Here is a 23,523-nt window from a genome sequence, read left to right as displayed (position 1 = left end):
AGAATCAGAACCAGAGCCAGAATCAGAGCAAGAATCAGAACCAGAATCAGAATTAGAACCAGAACCGGAATCAGATCAGAACCAGAACCAGAACCAGAACCAGGAACAGAATCAGAATCAGAAGCAGAATCATGACCAGAATCAGAACAGGAACCAGAACCAGAATCAGAATCAAAACAACAATCAGAATCAGAATCAGAATCTGAACTAGAACCAGAATCAGAATCAGAAACACAATCAGTATCAGAATCGGAAACAGAACCAGAAATATAACCAGAATAAGAAACCACAATCAGAATGAGAACCAGAATCATGACCAGATCAGAACAGGAATTAGAACAGGAATCAGACTCCACACAAGAATCAGAACCAGAACCAGCATCAGAATCAGAATCAGAACCAGAACCAGAATCAGAGCAAAAATCATGATCAGAATCAGAGCAGGATCCAGAACCGGAATCAGAATCAAAACAAGAATCAGAATCAGAAAAAGAATCAGAACCACAACCAGAATCAGATCAGAACCAGAACCAGAACCAGAACCAGGAACAGAATCAAAACAACAATCAGAATCAGAATCAGAATCTGAACTAGAACCAGAATCAGAATCAGAAACACAATCAGTATCAGAATCGGAATCAGAACCAGATATATAACCAGAATAAGAAACCACAATCAGAATGAGAACCAGAATCATGACCAGATCAGAACAGGAACCAGAACCAGAATCACACTCAACACAAGAATCAGAACCAGAACCAGAACCAGAATCAGAGAAAGAATCAGAACCAGAATCAGAATCAAAATCTGAACCAGAACCAGAATCAGAGCCAGAATCAGAATCAGATTCAGAATCAGAATCATAACCAGAATCAGATCAGAACGAGAATCAGGAACAGAATCAGAATCAGAAGCAGAATCATGACTACAATCAGAATAAGAACCAGAACCAGAATAAGAACCAGAAACAAAATCAGAACATGAAACAGAACCAGAACACGAACCAGAACGAGAAGGATGATCAGAATCTGAATCAGAACCAGAATCAGAATCAGAACCAGATCCAGACTCATGACCAGAATCAGAAAAGGAACCAGAACTGGAATCAAAATAAGAACAAGAATCAGAATCAGAACCAGAACCAGAATCAAAATCAAAATCAGAACAAGAATCAGAATCATAACCAGAATTATGACCAGAATCAGAACAGGAACCAGAACCGGAATGAGAATCAAAACAAGAATAAGTATCATAAACAGAATCAGAACCAGAACCAGAATCAGCATCAGAACAAGAATCAGTATGAGAATCAGAACTGGAGCCCGAACCAGAAGCAGAATCAGGATTAGAAACAGAACCAGAATCAGACCTGGAACCAGAACCAGAACCAGAATCAGAATCAGAATCAGAACCAGAACTAGAACCAGAATCACATCAGAACCAGAATCAGGAACGGAATCAGAATCAGAACCAGAATCATGACCAGAATCAGAACAGGAACCAGAACCAGAATCAGAACCAGAACAAGAAACAGAACCAGAATCAAAGTCAGAATCACAATCAGATTCAGAACCAGATTCGGAGCCAGAATCAGAATCAGAAACAGATCCAGACTAATGACCAAAATCAGAATCAGAACCAGAACCAGAATCAAAATCAGAACAAGAATCAGAATCAGAAACAAAATCAGAATCACAATCAGATTCAGAACCAGATTCGGAGCCAGAATCAGAATCAGAAACAGATCCAGACTAATGACCAAAATCAGAATCAGAACCAGAAACAGAATCAAAAACAGAACCAGAATCATGACTAGAATCAGAACAGGAACCAGAACTGGAATCAGAATCAAAACAAGAATCAGAATCATAAACAGAATCAGAACCAGAACCAGAATCAGAATCAGAACAAGAATCAGTATCAGAATCAGAACTGGAACCAGAACCAGAAGCAGAATCAGGATTAGAAACAGAACCAGAATCAGACCTGGAACCAGAACCAGAACCAGAATCAGAGCAAGAATCAGAACCAGAATCTGAATCAGAATCAGAACCAGAACCAGAATCAGAGAAAGAATCAGAATCAGAATCAGAATCAGAATCTGAACCAGAACCAGAATCAGAATCAGAAACACAATCAGTATCGGAATCAGAATCAGAATCAGAAATATAACCAGAATAAGAAACCACAATCAGAATGAGAACCAGAATCATGACCAGATCAGAACAGGAACCAGAACCGGAATCAGACTCAACACAAGAATCAGAATCATAAACAGAATCAGAATCAAAATCAGAGGCAGAACCAGAACCAGAATAAGAAACAGAACCAGAATAAGAAACAGAACCTGAATAAGAAACAGAACCAGAATAAGAAACCACAATCAGAATTAGAACCAGAATCATGACCAGATCAGAACAGGAACCAGAACCGGAATCAGATTCAAAACAAGAATCAGAATCAGAAACAGAATCAGAACCAAAACCAGAACAAAAACCAGAACCAGGATCAGGATCAGAACCAGAAACAGAATCATGCCTGGAACCAGAACCAGAACAAGAATTAGGATCAGAATCAGAACCAGAACCAGAATCAGAATCAGAAACAGAATCAGAATCAGAATCTGAGCCAGAACCAGAATGAGAAGCAGAACCAGAAACAGAATCATAATCAGAACCAGATCATGACCAGAATCAGAACAGGAACCAGAACTGAAATCTGAATCAAAACAAGAATCAGAATCATAAACAGAATCAGAACCAGAACCAGAATCAGAATCAGAATCAGAATCAGAACAAGAATCAGTATCAGAATCAGAACTGGAACCAGAACCAGAAGCAGAATCAGGATTAGAAACAGAACCAGAATCAGACCTGCAACCAGAACCAGAACCAGAATCAGAATCTGAATCTGAATCTGAATCAGAACCAGAACCAGAATCAAAGCCAGAATAAGAACCAGAATCAGATTCTGAATCAGAACCAGAACCAGAATCAGAACCAGAATCAGAATCAGAACCAGAACCAGAATCAGATCAGAACCAGAACCAGAACTAGAACCAGGAACAGAATCATAACCAGAAGCAGAATCAGGATTAGAACCAGAATCAGACCTGGAACCAGAACCAGAACCAGAATCAGAATCAGAATCAGAACCAGAACCAGAATCAGAGTAAGAATCAGAAACAGAATCAGAATCAGAATCAGAACCAGAACCAGAATCAGAATAAGAACCAGAAACAAAATCAGAACATGAAACAGAACCAGAACAAGAACCAGAACGAGAAGGAGAACCAGAATAAGAATCAGAACCACAACCAGAATCAGAACCAGAATTAGAATCAGAACCAGAATCAGAATCAGAACAAGAACCACAACCAGCAACAGAACAAGAACCAGAATCAGAATCAGAACCAGATCCAGACTCATGACCAGAATCAGAACAGGAACCAGAACTGGAATCAAAATAAGAACAAGAATCAGAATCTGAACCAGAACCAGAATCAAAATCAAAATCAGAACAAGAATCAGAATCAGAACCAGAATCATGACCAGAATCAGAACAGGAACCAGAACCAGAATCAGAATCAAAACAACAATCAGAATCAGAATCAGAATCTGAACCAGAACCAGAATCAGAATCAGAAACACAATCAGTATCAGAATCGGAATCAGAACCAGAAATATAACCAGAATAAGAAACCACAATCAGAATGAGAACCATAATCATGACCAGATCAGAACAGGAACCAGAACCTGAATCAGACTCAACAAAAGAATCAGAACCAGAACCAGCATCAGAATCAGAATCAGAACCAGAACCAGAATTAGAGCAAGAATCAGAACCAGAATCAGAATCAGAACTAGAACCAGAATCAGATCAGAACCAGAACCAGAACCAGAACCAGGAACAGAATCAGAATCAGAAGCAGAATCATGACCAGAATCAGAAGAGGAACCAGAACCAGAATCAGAATCAAAACAACAATCAGAATCAGAACCAGAACCAGAATCAGAGCAAAAATCATGATCAGAATCAGAGCAGGATCCAGAACCGGAATCAGAATCAAAACAAGAATCAGAATCAGAAAAAGAATCAGAACCACAACCAGAATCAGATCAGAACCAGAACCAGAACCAGAACCAGGAACAGAATCAAAACAACAATCAGAATCAGAATCAGAATCTGAACTAGAACCAGAATCAGAATCAGAAACACAATCAGTATCAGAATCGGAATCAGAACCAGATATATAACCAGAATAAGAAACCACAATCAGAATGAGAACCAGAATCATGACCAGATCAGAACAGGAACCAGAACCAGAATCACACTCAACACAAGAATCAGAACCAGAACCAGAACCAGAATCAGAGAAAGAATCAGAACCAGAATCAGAATCAAAATCTGAACCAGAACCAGAATCAGAGCCAGAATCAGAATCAGATTCAGAATCAGAATCATAACCAGAATCAGATCAGAACGAGAATCAGGAACAGAATCAGAATCAGAAGCAGAATCATGACTACAATCAGAATAAGAACCAGAACCAGAATAAGAACCAGAAACAAAATCAGAACATGAAACAGAACCAGAACACGAACCAGAACGAGAAGGAGGATCAGAATCTGAATCAGAACCAGAATCAGAATCAGAACCAGATCCAGACTCATGACCAGAATCAGAAAAGGAACCAGAACTGGAATCAAAATAAGAACAAGAATCAGAATCAGAACCAGAACCAGAATCAAAATCAAAATCAGAACAAGAATCAGAATCATAACCAGAATTATGACCAGAATCAGAACAGGAACCAGAACCGGAATGAGAATCAAAACAAGAATAAGTATCATAAACAGAATCAGAACCAGAACCAGAATCAGCATCAGAACAAGAATCAGTATGAGAATCAGAACTGGAGCCCGAACCAGAAGCAGAATCAGGATTAGAAACAGAACCAGAATCAGACCTGGAACCAGAACCAGAACCAGAATCAGAATCAGAATCAGAACCAGAACTAGAACCAGAATCACATCAGAACCAGAATCAGGAACGGAATCAGAATCAGAACCAGAATCATGACCAGAATCAGAACAGGAACCAGAACCAGAATCAGAACCAGAACAAGAAACAGAACCAGAATCAAAGTCAGAATCACAATCAGATTCAGAACCAGATTCGGAGCCAGAATCAGAATCAGAAACAGATCCAGACTAATGACCAAAATCAGAATCAGAACCAGAACCAGAATCAAAATCAGAACAAGAATCAGAATCAGAAACAAAATCAGAATCACAATCAGATTCAGAACCAGATTCGGAGCCAGAATCAGAATCAGAAACAGATCCAGACTAATGACCAAAATCAGAATCAGAACCAGAAACAGAATCAAAAACAGAACCAGAATCATGACCAGAATCAGAACAGGAACCAGAACTGGAATCAGAATCAAAACAAGAATCAGAATCATAAACAGAATCAGAACCAGAACCAGAATCAGAATCAGAACAAGAATCAGTATCAGAATCAGAACTGGAACCAGAACCAGAAGCAGAATCAGGATTAGAAACAGAACCAGAATCAGACCTGGAACCAGAACCAGAACCAGAATCAGAGCAAGAATCAGAACCAGAATCTGAATCAGAATCAGAACCAGAACCAGAATCAGAGAAAGAATCAGAATCAGAATCAGAATCAGAATCTGAACCAGAACCAGAATCAGAATCAGAAACACAATCAGTATCGGAATCAGAATCAGAATCAGAAATATAACCAGAATAAGAAACCACAATCAGAATGAGAACCAGAATCATGACTAGATCAGAACAGGAACCAGAACCGGAATCAGACTCAACACAAGAATCAGAATCATAAACAGAATCAGAATCAAAATCAGAGGCAGAACCAGAACCAGAATAAGAAACAGAACCAGAATAAGAAACAGAACCTGAATAAGAAACAGAACCAGAATAAGAAACCACAATCAGAATTAGAACCAGAATCATGACCAGATCAGAACAGGAACCAGAACCGGAATCAGATTCAAAACAAGAATCAGAATCAGAAACAGAATCAGAACCAAAACCAGAACAAAAACCAGAACCAGGATCAGGATCAGAACCAGAAACAGAATCATGCCTGGAACCAGAACCAGAACAAGAATTAGGATCAGAATCAGAACCAGAACCAGAATCAGAATCAGAAACAGAATCAGAATCAGAATCTGAGCCAGAACCAGAATGAGAAGCAGAACCAGAAACAGAATCATAATCAGAACCAGATCATGACCAGAATCAGAACAGGAACCAGAACTGAAATCTGAATCAAAACAAGAATCAGAATCATAAACAGAATCAGAACCAGAACCAGAATCAGAATCAGAATCAGAATCAGAACAAGAATCAGTATCAGAATCAGAACTGGAACCAGAACCAGAAGCAGAATCAGGATTAGAAACAGAACCAGAATCAGACCTGCAACCAGAACCAGAACCAGAATCAGAATCAGAATCTGAATCTGAATCAGAACCAGAACCAGAATCAGAGCCAGAATAAGAACCAGAATCAGATTCTGAATCAGAACCAGAACCAGAATCAGAACCAGAATCAGAATCAGAACCAGAACCAGAATCAGATCAGAACCAGAACCAGAACTAGAACCAGGAACAGAATCATAACCAGAAGCAGAATCAGGATTAGAAACAGAACCAGAATCAGACCTGGAACCAGAACCAGAACCAGAATCAGAATCAGAATCAGAACCAGAACCAGAATCAGAGTAAGAATCAGAACCAGAATCAGAATCAGAATCAGAACCAGAACCAGAATCAGAATAAGAACCAGAAATAAAATCAGAACATGAAACAGAACCAGAACAAGAACCAGAACGAGAAGGAGAACCAGAATAAGAATCAGAACCACAACCAGAATCAGAACCAGAATTAGAATCAGAACCAGAATCAGAATCAGAACAAGAACCACAACCAGCAACAGAACAAGAACCAGAATCAGAATCAGAACCAGATCCAGACTCATGACCAGAATCAGAACAGGAACCAGAACTGGAATCAAAATAAGAACAAGAATCAGAATCTGAACCAGAACCAGAATCAAAATCAAAATCAGAACAAGAATCAGAATCAGAACCAGAATCATGACCAGAATCAGAACAGGAACCAGAACCAGAATCAGAATCAAAACAACAATCAGAATCAGAATCTGAATCTGAACCAGAACCAGAATCAGAATCAGAAACACAATCAGTATCAGAATCGGAATCAGAACCAGAAATATAACCAGAATAAGAAACCACAATCAGAATGAGAACCATAATCATGACCAGATCAGAACAGGAACCAGAACCTGAATCAGACTCAACACAAGAATCAGAACCAGAACCAGCATCAGAATCAGAATCAGAACCAGAACCAGAATTAGAGCAAGAATCAGAACCAGAAACAGAATCAGAACTAGAACCAGAATCAGATCAGAACCAGAACCAGAACCAGAACCAGGAACAGAATCAGAATCAGAAGCAGAATCATGACCAGAATCAGAAGAGGAACCAGAACAAGAATCAGAATCAAAACAACAATCAGAATCAGAATCAGAATATGAACCAGAACCAGAATCAGAATCAGAAACACAATCAGTATCAGAATCGGAATCAGAATCAGAAATATAACCAGAATAAGAAACCACAATCAGAATGAGAACCAGAATCATGACCAGATCAGAACAGGAATTAGAACTGGAATCAGACTCAACACAAGAATCAGAACCAGAACCAGCATCAGAATCAGAATCAGAACCAGAGCCAGAATCAGAGCAAGAATCAGAACCAGAATCAGAATTAGAACCAGAACCAGAATCAGATCAGAACCAGAACCAGAACCAGAACCAGAACCAGGAACAGTATCAGAATCAGAAGCAGAATCATGACCAGAATCAGAAGAGGAACCAGAACCAGAATCAGAATCAAAACAACAATCAGAATCAGAATCAGAATATGAACCAGAACCAGAATCAGAATCAGAAACACAATCAGTATCAGAATCGGAATCAGAACCAGAAATATAACCAGAATAAGAAACCACAATCAGAATGAGAACCAGAATCATGACCAGATCAGAACAGGAATTAGAACTGGAATCAGACTCAACACAAGAATCAGAACCAGAACCAGCATCAGAATCAGAATCAGAACCAGAGCCAGAATCAGAGCAAGAATCAGAACCAGAATCAGAATTAGAACCAGAACCAGAATCAGATCAGAACCAGAACCAGAACCAGAACCAGAACCAGGAACAGTATCAGAATCAGAAGCAGAATCATGACCAGAATCAGAAGAGGAACCAGAACCAGAATCAGAATCAAAACAACAATCAGAATCAGAATCAGAATATGAACCAGAACCAGAATCAGAATCAGAAACACAATCAGTATCAGAATCGGAATCAGAATCAGAAATATAACCAGAATAAGAAACCACAATCAGAATGAGAACCAGAATCATGGCCAGATCAGAACAGGAATTAGAACCGGAATCAGACTCAACACAAGAATCAGAATCATAAACAGAATCAGAATCAAAATCAGAGGCAGAACCTGAACCAGAATAAGAAACAGAACCAGAATAAGAAACCACAATCAGAATCAAAACCAGAATCATGACCAGATCAGAACAGGAACCAGAACCTGAATCAGACTCAACAAAAGAATCAGAACCAGAACCAGCATCAGAATCAGAATCAGAACCAGAACCAGAATTAGAGCAAGAATCAGAACCAGAATCAGAATCAGAACTAGAACCAGAATCAGATCAGAACCAGAACCAGAACCAGAACCAGAACCAGAACCAGGAACAGAATCAGAATGAGAAACAGAATCATGACCAGATCAGAACAGGAATTAGAACCGGAATCAGACTCAACACAAGAATCAGAACCAGAACCAGCATCAGAATCAGAATCAGAACCAGAGCCAGAATCAGAGCAAGAATCAGAACCAGAATCAAAATTAGAACCAGAACCGGAATCAGATCAGAACCAGAACCAGAACCAGAACCAGGAACAGAATCAGAATCAGAAGCAGAATCATGACCAGAATCAGAAGAGGAACCAGAACCAGAATCAGAATCAAAACAACAATCAGAATCAGAATCAGAATCTGAACTAGAACCAGAATCAGAGCAAAAATCATGATCAGAATCAGAGCAGGATCCAGAACTGGAATCAGAATCAAAACAAGAATCAGAATCAGAAAAAGAATCAGAACCACAACCAGAATCAGATCAGAACCAGAACCAGAACCAGAACCAGGAACAGAATCAAAACAACAATCAGAATCAGAATCAGAATCTGAACTAGAACCAGAATCAGAATCAGAAACACAATCAGTATCAGAATCGGAATCAGAACCAGATATATAACCAGAATAAGAAACCACAATCAGAATGAGAACCAGAATCATGACCAGATCAGAACAGGAACCAGAACCAGAATCAGACTCAACACAAGAATCAGAACCAGAACCAGAACCAGAATCAGAGAAAGAATCAGAACCAGAATCAGAATCAAAATCTGAACCAGAACCAGAATCAGAGCCAGAATCAGAATCAGATTCAGAATCAGAATCAGAACCAGAATCAGATAAGAACGAGAATCAGGAACAGAATCAGAATCAGAAGCAGAATCATGACCACAATCAGAATAAGAACCAGAACCAGAATCAGAATCAGAATCAGAATAAGAACCAGAAACAAAATCAGAACATGAAACAGAACCAGAACACGAACCAGAACGAGAAGGAGGATCAGAATCTGAATCAGAACCAGAATCAGAATCAGAACCAGATCCAGACTCATGACCAGTATCAGAAAAGGAACCAGAACTGGAATCAAAATAAGAACAAGAATCAGAATCAGAACCAGAACCAGAATCAAAATCAAAATCAGAACAAGAATCAGAATCAGAACCAGAATTATGACCAGAATCAGAACAGGAACCAGAACCGGAATGAGAATCAAAACAAGAATATGTATCATAAACAGAATCAGAACCAGAACCAGAATCAGAATCAGAACAAGAATCAGTATGAGAATCAGAACTGGAGCCCGAACCAGAAGCAGAATCAGGATTAGAAACAGAACCAGAATCAGACCTGGAACCAGAACCAGAACCAGAATCAGAATCAGAATCAGAACCAGAACTAGAACCAGAATCACATCAGAACCAGAATCAGGAACGGAATCAGAATCAGAACCAGAATCATGACCAGAATCAGAACAGGAACCAGAACCAGAATCAGAACCAGAACAAGAAACAGAACCAGAATCAAAATCAGAATCACAATCAGATTCAGAACCAGATTCGGAGCCAGAATCAGAATCAGAAACAGATCCAGACTAATGACCAAAATCAGAATCAGAACCAGAACCAGAATCAAAATCAGAACAAGAATCAGAATCAGAAACAAAATCAGAATCACAATCAGATTCAGAACCAGATTCGGAGCCAGAATCAGAATCAGAAACAGATCCAGACTAATGACCAAAATCAGAATCAGAACCAGAGACAGAATCAAAATCAGAACCAGAATCATGACCAGAATCAGAACAGGAACCAGAACTGGAATCAGAATCAAAACAAGAATCAGAATCATAAACAGAATCAGAACCAGAACCAGAATCAGAATCAGAACAAGAATCAGTATCAGAATCAGAACTGGAACCAGAACCAGAAGCAGAATCAGGATTAGAAACAGAACCAGAATCAGACCTGGAACCAGAACCAGAACCAGAATCAGAATCAGAATCAGAACCAGAACCAGAATCAGAGCAAGAATCAGAACCTGAATCAGAATCAGAATCAGAACCAGAACCAGAATCAGAATAAGAACCAGATAGAAAATCAGAACATGAAACAGAACAAGAACAAGAACAAGAACGAGAAGGAGAACCAGAATAAGAATCAGAACCACAACCAGAATCAGAACCAGAATTAGAATCAGAACCAGAATCAGAATCAGATCAAGAACCACAACCAGCAACAGAACAAGAACCAGAATCAGAATCAGAACCAGATCCAGACTCATGACCAGAATCAGAACAGGAACCAGAACTGGAATAAAAATAAGAACAAGAATCAGAATCAGAACCAGAACCAGAATCAAAATCAAAATCAGAACAAGAATCAGAATCAGAACCAGAATCATGACCAGAATCAGAACAGGAACCAGAACCGGAATCAGACTCAACACAAGAATCAGAACCAGAACCAGAATCAGAATCAGAATCAGAACCAGAACCAGAATCAGAGCAAGAATCAGAACCAGAATCTGAATCAGAATCAGAACCAGAACCAGAATCAGAGCCAGATTCAGAATCAGAACCAGAATCAGATCAGAACCAGAACCAGGAAAAGAATCAGAATCAGAAGCAGAATCATGACCAGAATCAGAATAAGAACCAGAACCTGAATAAGAACCAGAAACAAAATCAGAACATGAAACAGAACCAGAACACGAACCGGAGCGAGAAGGAGAATCAGAATCAGAATCAGAACCAGAATCAGAATCAGAACCAGATCCAGACTCATGACCAGAATCAGAACAGTAACCAGAACTGGAATCAAAATAAGAAAAAGAATCAGAATCAGAACTAGAACCAGAATCAAAATCAAAATCAGATCAAGAATCAGAATCAGAACCAGAATCATGACCAGAATCAGAACAGGAACCAGAACCGAAATCAGAATCAAAACAAGAACCAGAATCAGAAAAAGAATCAGAACCAGAACCAGAATCAAAATCAGAACAAGAATCAGTATCAGAATCAGAACTGGAACCAGAACAAGAACCAGAATCAGGATTAGAAACAGAACCAGAATCAGTCCTGGAACCAGAACCAGAACCAGAACCATAATCAGAATCTGAATCTGAATCAGAACCAGAACCAGAATCAGAGCCAGAATCAGGACCGGAACCAGAATTAGAATCAAAACGATAACCGGAATAAGAACCCGATTCCCAACCGTAACCAAAGCCAGAACCAGAATATGAATCAGAATGAGTACCAGAACCAGAACCAGAATCAGAACCAGAACCTGAAACAGAATAAGAACCAGAATCAGGACCAAAACCAGAACCAGAATCAGAATGAGAACCAGAATCATAACCCGAATAAGAACCAGAAGCAGAACCAGTATCAGAACCAGAACCTTTATTAAAATCCGAATCATAACCAGAACCAGAGCAGAATTAGAACCAGAACCAGAACCAGAAATAGAATCATAATCAGAACCAGAACCATAATCATAATCAGAACCAGTATCATAATCATAATCAGAACCAGTATCAGAATCAGAACCAGATGCAGAATCAGAACCAGAACCAGAATCAGGGTCAGAATCTGAACAAAAGCCAGAACCAGAATATGAATCAGAACAAGAAACAGAATCAGATTCCGAATCAGAACCAGAACCTGAATCAGAACCAGGACCAGGATCAGGAGCAGAAGCAGAACCAAAAGCAGAACCAGAAGCAGAACCAGAAGCAGAATCAGAATCAGAGTCAGAAGGAGAACCAGATTCAGGATGCAAATCAGAACCAGAACCAGAATCAGGACCAGAATCAGAAATGGAACCAGAATCAGAACCAGAACCAGAATCAGAATCAGAAAAAGAACCAGAATCAGAAACCGAATCAGAATCAGGACCAGAACCAGAACACGAATCAGAACCAGAACCAGAACAAGTATCATAATCAGAACAAGATTCAGAACCAGAATCAGAACCAGAATCAGAATCAGGACCAGAACCAGAACCAGAATCAGAATCAGAACCAGAATCAGATCAGAATCAGAGCAAGAATCAGAACCAGAATCTGAATCAGAATCAGAACCAGAACCAGAATCAGAGCCAGAATCAGAATCAGAACCAGAATCAGATCAGAACCAGAACCAGGAAAAGAATCAGAATCAGAAGCAGAATCATGACCAGAATTAGAATAAGAACCAGAACCTGAAAAAGAACCAGAAACAAAATCAGAACATGAAACAGAACCAGAACACGAACCGGAGCGAGAAGGAGAATCAGAATCAGAATTAGAACCAGAATCAGAATCAGAACCAGATCCAGACTCATGACCAGAATCAGAACAGTAACCAGAACTGGAATCAAAATAAGAAAAAGAATCAGAATCAGAACTAGAACCAGAATCAAAATCAAAATCAGATCAAGAATCAGAATCAGAACCAGAATCATGACCAGAATCAGAACAGGAACCAGAACCGGAATCAGAATCAAAACAAGAACCAGAATCAGAAAAAAGAATCCGAACCAGAACCAGAATCAGAATCAGAACACGAATCAGTATCAGAATCAGAACTGGAACCAGAACAAGAACCAGAATCAGGATTAGAAACAGAACCAGAATCAGTCCTGGAACCAGAACCAGAACCAGAACCATAATCAGAATCTGAATCTGAATCAGAACCAGAACCAGAATCAGAGCCAGAATCAGAACCGGAACCAGAATTAGAATCAAAACGATAACCGGAATCAGAACCCGATTCCCAACCGTAACCAAAGCCAGAACCAGAATATGAATCAGAATGAGTACCAGAATGAGAACCAGAATCAGAACCAGAACCAGAATCAGGACCAGAATCAGAACTGGAACCAGAATCGGAACCAGAAACAGAATCAGAATCAGAAAAAGAACCAGAATCAGAACCCGATTCAGAATCAGGACCAGAATCAGAACCGGAATCGGAACCAGAACCAGAACCAGAATAAGTATCATAATCAGAACCAGAATCATAACCGGAACCAGAACCAGAATCAGAACCAGAATCAGAATCAGGACCGGAACCAGAACTGGAATCAGAACCAGAATCAGAATCAGAACCAGATCCAGACACATGACCAGAATCAGAAAGGGAACCAGAAGTGGAATCAAATTAAGAACAAGAATCAGAATCAGAACCAGAACCAGAATCAAAATCAAAATCAGATCAAGAATCAGAATCAGAACCAGAATTATGACCAGAATCAGAACAGGAACCAGAACCGGAATGAGAATCAAAACAAGAATAAATATCATAAACAGAATCAGAACCAGAACCAGAATCAGAATCAGAACACGAATCAGTATGAGAATCAGAACTGGAGCCCGAACCAGATGCAGAATCAGGATTAGAAACAGAACCAGAATCAGACCTGGAACCAGAACAAGAACCAGAATCAGAATCAGAATCAGAACTAGAACCAGAACCAGAATCACATCAGAACCAGAATCAGGAACGGAATCAGAATCAGAACCAGAATCATGACTAGAATCAGAACAGGAACCAGAACCAGAATCAGAACCAGAACAAGAAACAGAACCAGAATCAAAATCAGAATCACAATCAGAATCAGAACAAGATTCGGAGCCAGAATCAGAATCAAAAACAGATCCAGACTAATGGCCAAAATCAGAATCAGAACCAGAACCAGAATCAAAATCAGAACAAGAATCAGAATCAGAAACAGAATCAGAATCAGAATCTGAGCCAGAACCAGAACCAGAAGCAGAACCAGAAACAAAATCAAAATCAAAACCAGAATCATGGCCAGAATCAGAACAGGAACCAGAACTGGAATCAGAATCAAAACAAGAATCAGAATCATAAACAGAATCAGAACCAGAACCAGAATCAGAATCAGAACAAGAATCAGTATCAGAATCAGAACTGGAACCAGAACCAGAAGCAGAATAAGGATTATAAACAGAACCAGAATCAGACCTGGAACCAGAACCAGAACCAGAATCAGAATCAGATTCAGAACCAGAACCAGAATCAGAGCAAGAATCAGAACCTGAATCAGAATCAGAATCAGAACCAGAACCAGAATCAGAATAAGAACCAGAAAGAAAATCAGAACATGAAACAGAACAAGAACAAGAACCAGAACGAGAAGGAGAACCAGAATAAGAATCAGAACCAGAATCAGAATCAGAACCAGAATTAGAATCAGAACCAGAATCAGAAGCAGATCAAGAACCACAACCAGCAAAAGAACAAGAACCAGAATCAGAATCAGAACCAGATCCAGACTCATGACCAGAATCAGAACAGGAACCAGAACTGGAATCAAAATAAGAACAAGAATCAGAATCAGAAACAGAACCAGAATCAAAATCAAAATCAGAACAAGAATCAGAATAAGAACCAGAAACATGACCAGAATCAGAACAGGAACCAGAACCAGAATCAGAATCAAAACAACAATCAGAATCAGAATCAGAATCTGAACAAGAACCAGAATCAGAATCTGAAACACAATCAGTATCAGAATCGGAATCAGAACCAGAAATATAACCAGAATAAGAAACCCCAATCAGAATGAGAACCAGAATCATGACCAGATCAGAACAGGAACCAGAACCGGAATCAGACTCAACACAAGAATCAGAACCAGAATGAGAGTCAGAATCAGAATCAGAACCAGAACCAGAATCAGAGCAAGAATCAGAACCAGAATCTGAATCAGAATCAGAACCAGAACGAGAATCAGAGCCAGAATCAGAATCAGAACCAGAATCAGATCAGAACCAGAACCAGGAAAAGAATCAGAATCAGAAGCAGAATCATGACCAGAATCAGAATAAGAACCAGAAGCAGAATAAGAACCAGAAACAAAATCAGAACATGAAACAGAACCAGAACACGAACCGGAGCGAGAATGAGAATCAGAATAAGAATCAGAACCAGAATCAGAATCAGAACCAGATCCAGACTCATGACCAGAATCAGAACAGTAACCAGAACTGGAATCAAAATAAGAAAAAGAATCAGAATCAGAACTAGAACCAGAATCAAAATCAAAATCAGATCAAGAATCAGAATCAGAACCAGAATCATGACCAGAATCAGAACAGGAACCAGAACCGGAATCAGAATCAAAACAAGAACCAGAATCAGAAAAAGAATCAGAACCAGAACCAGAATCAGAATCAGAACAAGAATCAGTATCAGAATCAGAACTGGAACCAGAACAAGAACCAGAATCAGGATTAGAAACAGAACGAGAATCAGTCGTGGAACCAGAACCAGAACCAGAACCATAATCAGAATCTGAATCTGAATCAGAACCAGAACCAGAATCAGAGCCAGAATCAGAACCGGAACCAGAATTAGAATCAAAACGATAACCGGAATCAGAACCCGATTCACAACCGTAACCAAAGCCAGAACCAGAATATGAATCAGAATGAGTACCAGAACCAGAACCAGAATCAGAACCAGAACCTGAATCAGAATCAGAACCAGAATCAGGACCAAAACCAGAACCAGAATCAGAATGAGAACCAGAATCATAACCCGAATAAGAACCAGAAGCAGAACCTGTATCAGAACCAGAACCTGAATCAAAATCCGAATCATAACCAGAACCAGAGCAGAATTAGAACCAGAACCAGAACCAGAAATAGAATCATTATCAGAACCAGAACCATAATCATAATCAGAACCAGTATCATAATCATAATCAGAACCAGTATCAGAATCAGAACCAGATGCAGAATCAGAACCAGAACCAGAATCAGGGTCAGAATCTGAACAAAAGCCAGAACCAGAATATGAATCAGAACAGGAAACAGAATCAGATCCCGAATCAGAACCAGAACCTGAATCAGAACCAGGACCAGGATCAGGAGCAGAAGCAGAACCAAAAGCAGAACCAGAAGCAGAACCAGAAGCAGAATCAGAATCAGAGTCAGAAGGAGAACCAGATTTAGGATGCAAATCAGAACCAGAACCAGAATCAGGACCAGAATCAGAAATGGAACCAGAATCAGAACCAGAACCCGAATCAGAACCAGAACCAGAACAAATATCATAATCAGAACAAGATTCAGAACCAGCATCAGAACCGGAACCAGAACCAGAATCAGAACCAGAATCAGAATCAGGACCAGAACCAGAACCGGAATCAGAACCAGAACCAGAAATAGAATCATAATCAGAACCAGTATCAGAATCAGAACCAGATGCAGAATCAGAACCAGAACCAGAATCAGGGTCAGAATCTCAACCAAAGCCAGAACCAGAATATGAATCAGAACAAGAAACAGAATCAGATCCCGTATTAGAACCAGGACCAGGATCAGCAGCAGAAGCAGAACTAGAAGCAGAACAAGAAGCAGAATCAGAATCAGAGTCAGAAGGAGAACCAGATTCAGGATGCAAATCAGAACCAGAACCAGAATCAGGACCAGAATCAGAACTGGAACCAGTATCAGAACCAGAAACAGAATCAGAATCAGAAAAAGAACCAGAATCAGAACCCGATTCAGAATCAGGACCAGAATCAGAACCAGAATCAGAACCAGAACCAGAACCAGAATAAGTATCAGAATCAGAACCAGAATCATAACCGGAACCAGAACCAGAATCAGAACCAGAATCAGAATCAGGACCAGAACCAGAACCGGAATCAGAACCAGAATCAGAATCAGAACCAGATCCAGACTCATGACCAGAATCAGAAAAGGAACCAGAAGTGGAATCAAAATAAGAACAAGAATCAGAATCAGAACCAGAACCAGAATCAAAATCAAAATCAGATCAAGAATCAGAATCAGAACCAGAATTATGACCAGAATCAGAACAGGAACCAGAACCGGAATGAGAATCAAAACAAGAATAAATATCATAAACAGAATCAGAACCAGAACCAGAATCAGAATCAGAACAAGAATCAGTATGAGAATCAGAACTTGAGCCCGAACCAGAAGCAGAATCAGGATTAGAAACAGAACCAGAATCAGACCTGGAACCAGAAACAGAACCAGAATCAGAATCAGAATCAGAACCAGAACCAGAACCAGAATCACATCAGAACCAGAATCAGGAACGGAATCAGAATCAGAACCAGAATCATGACCAGAATCAGAACAGAAACCAGAACCAGAATCAGAACCAGAACAAGAAACAGAACCAGAATCAAAATCAGAATCACAATCAGAATCAGAACCAGATTCGGAGCCAGAATCAGAATCACAAACAGATCCAGACTAATGACCAAAATCAGAATCAGAACCAGAACTGGAATCAAAATCTGAACAAGAATCAGAATCAGAATCAGAATCTGAGCCAGAAGCAGAACGAGAAGCAGAACCAGAAACAGAATCAAAATCAGAACCAGAATCATGACCAGAATCAGAACAGGAACCAGAACTGGAATCAGAATCAAAACAAGAATCAGAATCATAAACAGAATCAGAACCAGAACCAGAATCAGAATCAGAACAAGAATCAGTATCAGAATCAGAACTGGAACCAGAACCAGAAGCAGAATCAGGATTAGAAACAGAACCAGAATCAGACCTGGAACCAGAACCAGAACCAGAATCAGAATCAGAATCAGAACCTGAACCAGAATCAGAGCAAGAATCAGAACCTGAATCAGAATCAGAATCAGAACCAGAACCAGAATCAGAATAAGAACCAGAAAGAAAATCAGAAAATGAAACAGAACAAGAACAAGAACCAGAACGAGAAGGAGAACCAGAATAAGAATCAGAACCACAACCAGAATCAGAACCAGAATTAGAATCAGAACCAGAATCAGAATCAGATCAAGAACCACAACCAGCAAAAGAACAAGAACCAGAATCAGAATCAGAACCAGATCCAGACTCATGACCAGAATCAGAACAGGAACCAGAACTGGAATCAGAATCAAAACAACAATCAGAATCAGAATCAGAATCTGAACCAGAACCAGAATCAAAATCAAAATCAGAACAAGAATCAGAATCAGAACCAGAATCATGACCAGAATCAGAACAGGAACCAGAACCAGAATCAGAATCAGAACCAGTATCATAATCATAATCAGAACCAGTATCAGAATCAGAACCAGATGCAGAATCAGAACCAGAACCAGAATCAGGGTCAGAATCTGAACAAAAGCCAGAACCAGAATATGAATCAGAACAGGAAACAGAATCAGATCCCGAATCAGAACCAGAACCTGAATCAGAACCAGGACCAGGATCAGGAGCAGAAGCAGAACCAAAAGCAGAACCAGAAGCAGAACCAGAAGCAGAATCAGAATCAGAGTCAGAAGGAGAACCAGATTTAGGATGCAAATCAGAACCAGAACCAGAATCAGGACCAGAATCAGAAATGGAACCAGAATCAGAACCAGAACCCGAATCAGAACCAGAACCAGAACAAATATCATAATCAGAACAAGATTCAGAACCAGCATCAGAACCGGAACCAGAACCAGAATCAGAACCAGAATCAGAATCAGGACCAGAACCAGAACCGGAATCAGAACCAGAACCAGAAATAGAATCATAATCAGAACCAGTATCAGAATCAGAACCAGATGCAGAATCAGAACCAGAACCAGAATCAGGGTCAGAATCTCAACCAAAGCCAGAACCAGAATATGAATCAGAACAAGAAACAGAATCAGATCCCGTATTAGAACCAGGACCAGGATCAGCAGCAGAAGCAGAACTAGAAGCAGAACAAGAAGCAGAATCAGAATCAGAGTCAGAAGGAGAACCAGATTCAGGATGCAAATCAGAACCAGAACCAGAATCAGGACCAGAATCAGAACTGGAACCAGTATCAGAACCAGAAACAGAATCAGAATCAGAAAAAGAACCAGAATCAGAACCCGATTCAGAATCAGGACCAGAATCAGAACCGGAATCAGAACCAGAACCAGAACCAGAATAAGTATCAGAATCAGAACCAGAATCATAACCGGAACCAGAACCAGAATCAGAACCAGAATCAGAATCAGGACCAGAACCAGAACCGGAATCAGAACCAGAATCAGAATCAGAACCAGATCCAGACTCATGACCAGAATCAGAAAAGGAACCAGAAGTGGAATCAAAATAAGAACAAGAATCAGAATCAGAACCAGAACCAGAATCAAAATCAAAATCAGATCAAGAATCAGAATCAGAACCAGAATTATGACCAGAATCAGAACAGGAACCAGAACCGGAATGAGAATCAAAACAAGAATAAATATCATAAACAGAATCAGAACCAGAACCAGAATCAGAATCAGAACAAGAATCAGTATGAGAATCAGAACTTGAGCCCGAACCAGAAGCAGAATCAGGATTAGAAACAGAACCAGAATCAGACCTGGAACCAGAAACAGAACCAGAATCAGAATCAGAATCAGAACCAGAACCAGAACCAGAATCACATCAGAACCAGAATCAGGAACGGAATCAGAATCAGAACCAGAATCATGACCAGAATCAGAACAGAAACCAGAACCAGAATCAGAACCAGAACAAGAAACAGAACCAGAATGAAAATCAGAATCACAATCAGAATCAGAACCAGAATCGGAGCCAGAATCAGAATCACAAACAGATCCAGACTAATGACCAAAATCAGAATCAGAACCAGAACTGGAATCAAAATCTGAACAAGAATCAGAATCAGAATCAGAATCTGAGCCAGAAGCAGAACGAGAAGCAGAACCAAAAACAGAATCAAAATCAGAACCAGAATCATGACCAGAATCAGAACAGGAACCAGAACTGGAATCAGAATCAAAACAAGAATCAGAATCATAAACAGAATCAGAACCAGAACCAGAATCAGAATCAGAACAAGAATCAGTATCAGAATCAGAACTGGAACCAGAACCAGAAGCAGAATCAGGATTAGAAACAGAACCAGAATCAGACCTGGAACCAGAACCAGAACCAGAATCAGAATCAGAATCAGAACCAGAACCAGAATCAGAGCAAGAATCAGAACCTGAATCAGAATCAGAATCAGAACCAGAACCAGAATCAGAATAAGAACCAGAAAGAAAATCAGAACATGAAACAGAACAAGAACAAGAACCAGAACGAGAAGGAGAACCAGAATAAGAATCAGAACCACAACCAGAATCAGAACCAGAATTAGAATCAGAACCAGAATCAGAATCAGATCAAGAACCACAACCAGCAAAAGAACAAGAACCAGAATCAGAATCAGAACCAGATCCAGACTCATGACCAGAATCAGAACAGGAACCAGAACTGGAATCAGAATCAAAACAACAATCAGAATCAGAATCAGAATCTGAACCAGAACCAGAATCAAAATCAAAATCAGAACAAGAATCAGAATCAGAACCAGAATCAGATCAGAACCAGGACCAGGAAAAGAATCAGAATCAGAAGCAGAATCATGACCAGAATCAGAATAAGAACCAGAACCAGAATAAGAACCAGAAACAAAATCAGAACATGAAACAGAACCAGAACACGAACCGGAGCGAGAAGGAGAATCAGAATCAGAATAAGAACCAGAAACAAAATCAGAACATGAAACAGAACCAGAACACGAACCGGAGCGAGAAGGAGAATCAGAATCAGAATCAGAACCAGAATCAGAATCAGAACCAGATCCAGACTCATGACCAGAATAAGAACAGTAACCAGAACTAGAATCAAAATAAGAAAAAGAATCAGAATCAGAACTAGAACCAGAATCAAAATCAAAATCAGATCAAGAATCAGAATCAGAACCAGAATCATGACCAGAATCAGAACAGGAACCAGAACCGGAATCAGAATCAAAACAAGAACCAGAATCAGAAAAAGAATCCGAACCAGAACCAGAATCAAAATCAGAACAAGAATCAGTATCAGAATCAGAACTGGAACAAGAACAAAAACCAGAATCAGGATTAGAAACAGAACCAGAATCAGTCCTGGAACCAGAACCAGAACCAGAACCATAATCAGAATCTGAATCTGAATCAGAACCAGAACCAGAATCAGAGCCAAAATCAGAACGGGAACCAGAATTAGAATCAAAACGATAACCGGAATCAGAACACGATTCCCAACCGTAACCAAAGCCAGAACCAGAATATGAATCAGAATGAGTACCAGAACCAGAACCAGAATCAGAACCAGAACCTGAATCAGAATCAGAACCAGAATCAGGACCAAAACCAGAACCATAATCAGAATGAGAACCAGAATCATAACCCAAATAAGAACCAGAAGCAGAACCAGTATCAGAATCAGAACCTGAATCAAAATCCGAATCATAACCAGAACCAGAGCAGAATTAGAACCAGAACCAGAACCAGAAATAGAATCATAATCAGAACCAGAACCATAATCATAATCAGAACCAGTATCATAATCATAATCAGAACCAGTATCAGAATCAGAACCAGATGCAGAATCAGAACCAGAACCAGAATCAGAGCCAGAATCAGAATCAGAACCAGAATCAGATCAGAACCAGAACCAGGAAAAGAATCAGAATCAGAAGCAGAATCATGACCAGAATCAGAATAAGAACCAGAACCTGAATAAGAACCAGTAACAAAATCAGAACATGAAACAGAACCAGAACACGAACCGGAGCGAGAAGGAGAATCAGAATCAGAACCAGATCCAGACTCATGACCAGAATCAGAACAGTAACCAGAACTGGAATCAAAATAAGAAAAAGAATCAGAATCAGAACTAGAACCAGAATCAAAATCAAAATCAGATCAAGAATCAGAATCAGAACCAGAATCATGACCAGAATCAGAACAGGAACCAGAACCGGAATCAGAATCAAAACAAGAACCAGAATCAGAAAAAGAATCAGAACCAGAACCAGAATCAGAATCAGAACAAGAATCAGTAATAGAATCACAAGTGGAACCAGAAGAAGAACCACAATCAGGATTAGAAACAGAACCAGAATCAGTCCTGGAACCAGAACCAGAACCAGAACCATAATCAGAATCTGAATCTGAATCAGAACCAGAACCAGAATCAGAGCCAGAATCAGAACCGGAACCAGAATTAGAATCAAAACGATAACCGGAATCAGAACCCGATTCACAACCGTAACCAAAGCCAGAACCAGAATATGAATCAGAATGAGTACCAGAACCAGAACCAGAATCAGAACCAGAACCTGAATCAGAATCAGAACCAGAATCAGGACCAAAACCAGAACCAGAATCAGAATGAGAACCAGAATCATAACCCGAATAAGAACCAGAAGCAGAACCAGTATCAGAACCAGAACCTGAATCAAAATCCGAATCATAACCAGAACCAGAGCAGAATTAGAACCAGAACCAGAACCAGAAATAGAATCATAATCAGAACCAGAACCATAATCATAATCAGAACCAGTATCATAATCATAATCAGAACCAGTATCAGAATCAGAACCAGATGCAGAATCAGAACCAGAACCAGAATCAGGGTCAGAATCTGAACAAAAGCCAGAACCAGAATATGAATCAGAACAAGAAACAGAATCAGATCCCGAATCAGAACCAGAACCTGAATCAGAACCAGGACCAGGATCAGGAGCAGAAGCAGAACCAAAAGCAGAACCAGAAGCAGAACCAGAAGCAGAATCAGAATCAGAGTCAGAAGGAGAACCAGATTCAGGATGCAAATCAGAACCAGAACCAGAATCAGGACCAGAATCAGAAATGGAACCAGAATCAGAACCAGAACCAGAATC

Source organism: Narcine bancroftii, chromosome 5 (genome assembly GCF_036971445.1).
Source record: "Narcine bancroftii isolate sNarBan1 chromosome 5, sNarBan1.hap1, whole genome shotgun sequence".
Lineage (NCBI taxonomy): Eukaryota > Metazoa > Chordata > Chondrichthyes > Torpediniformes > Narcinidae > Narcine > Narcine bancroftii.
The sequence above is the reverse complement of the archived record's forward strand: the minus strand, read 5'-3'. Positions refer to the sequence as shown.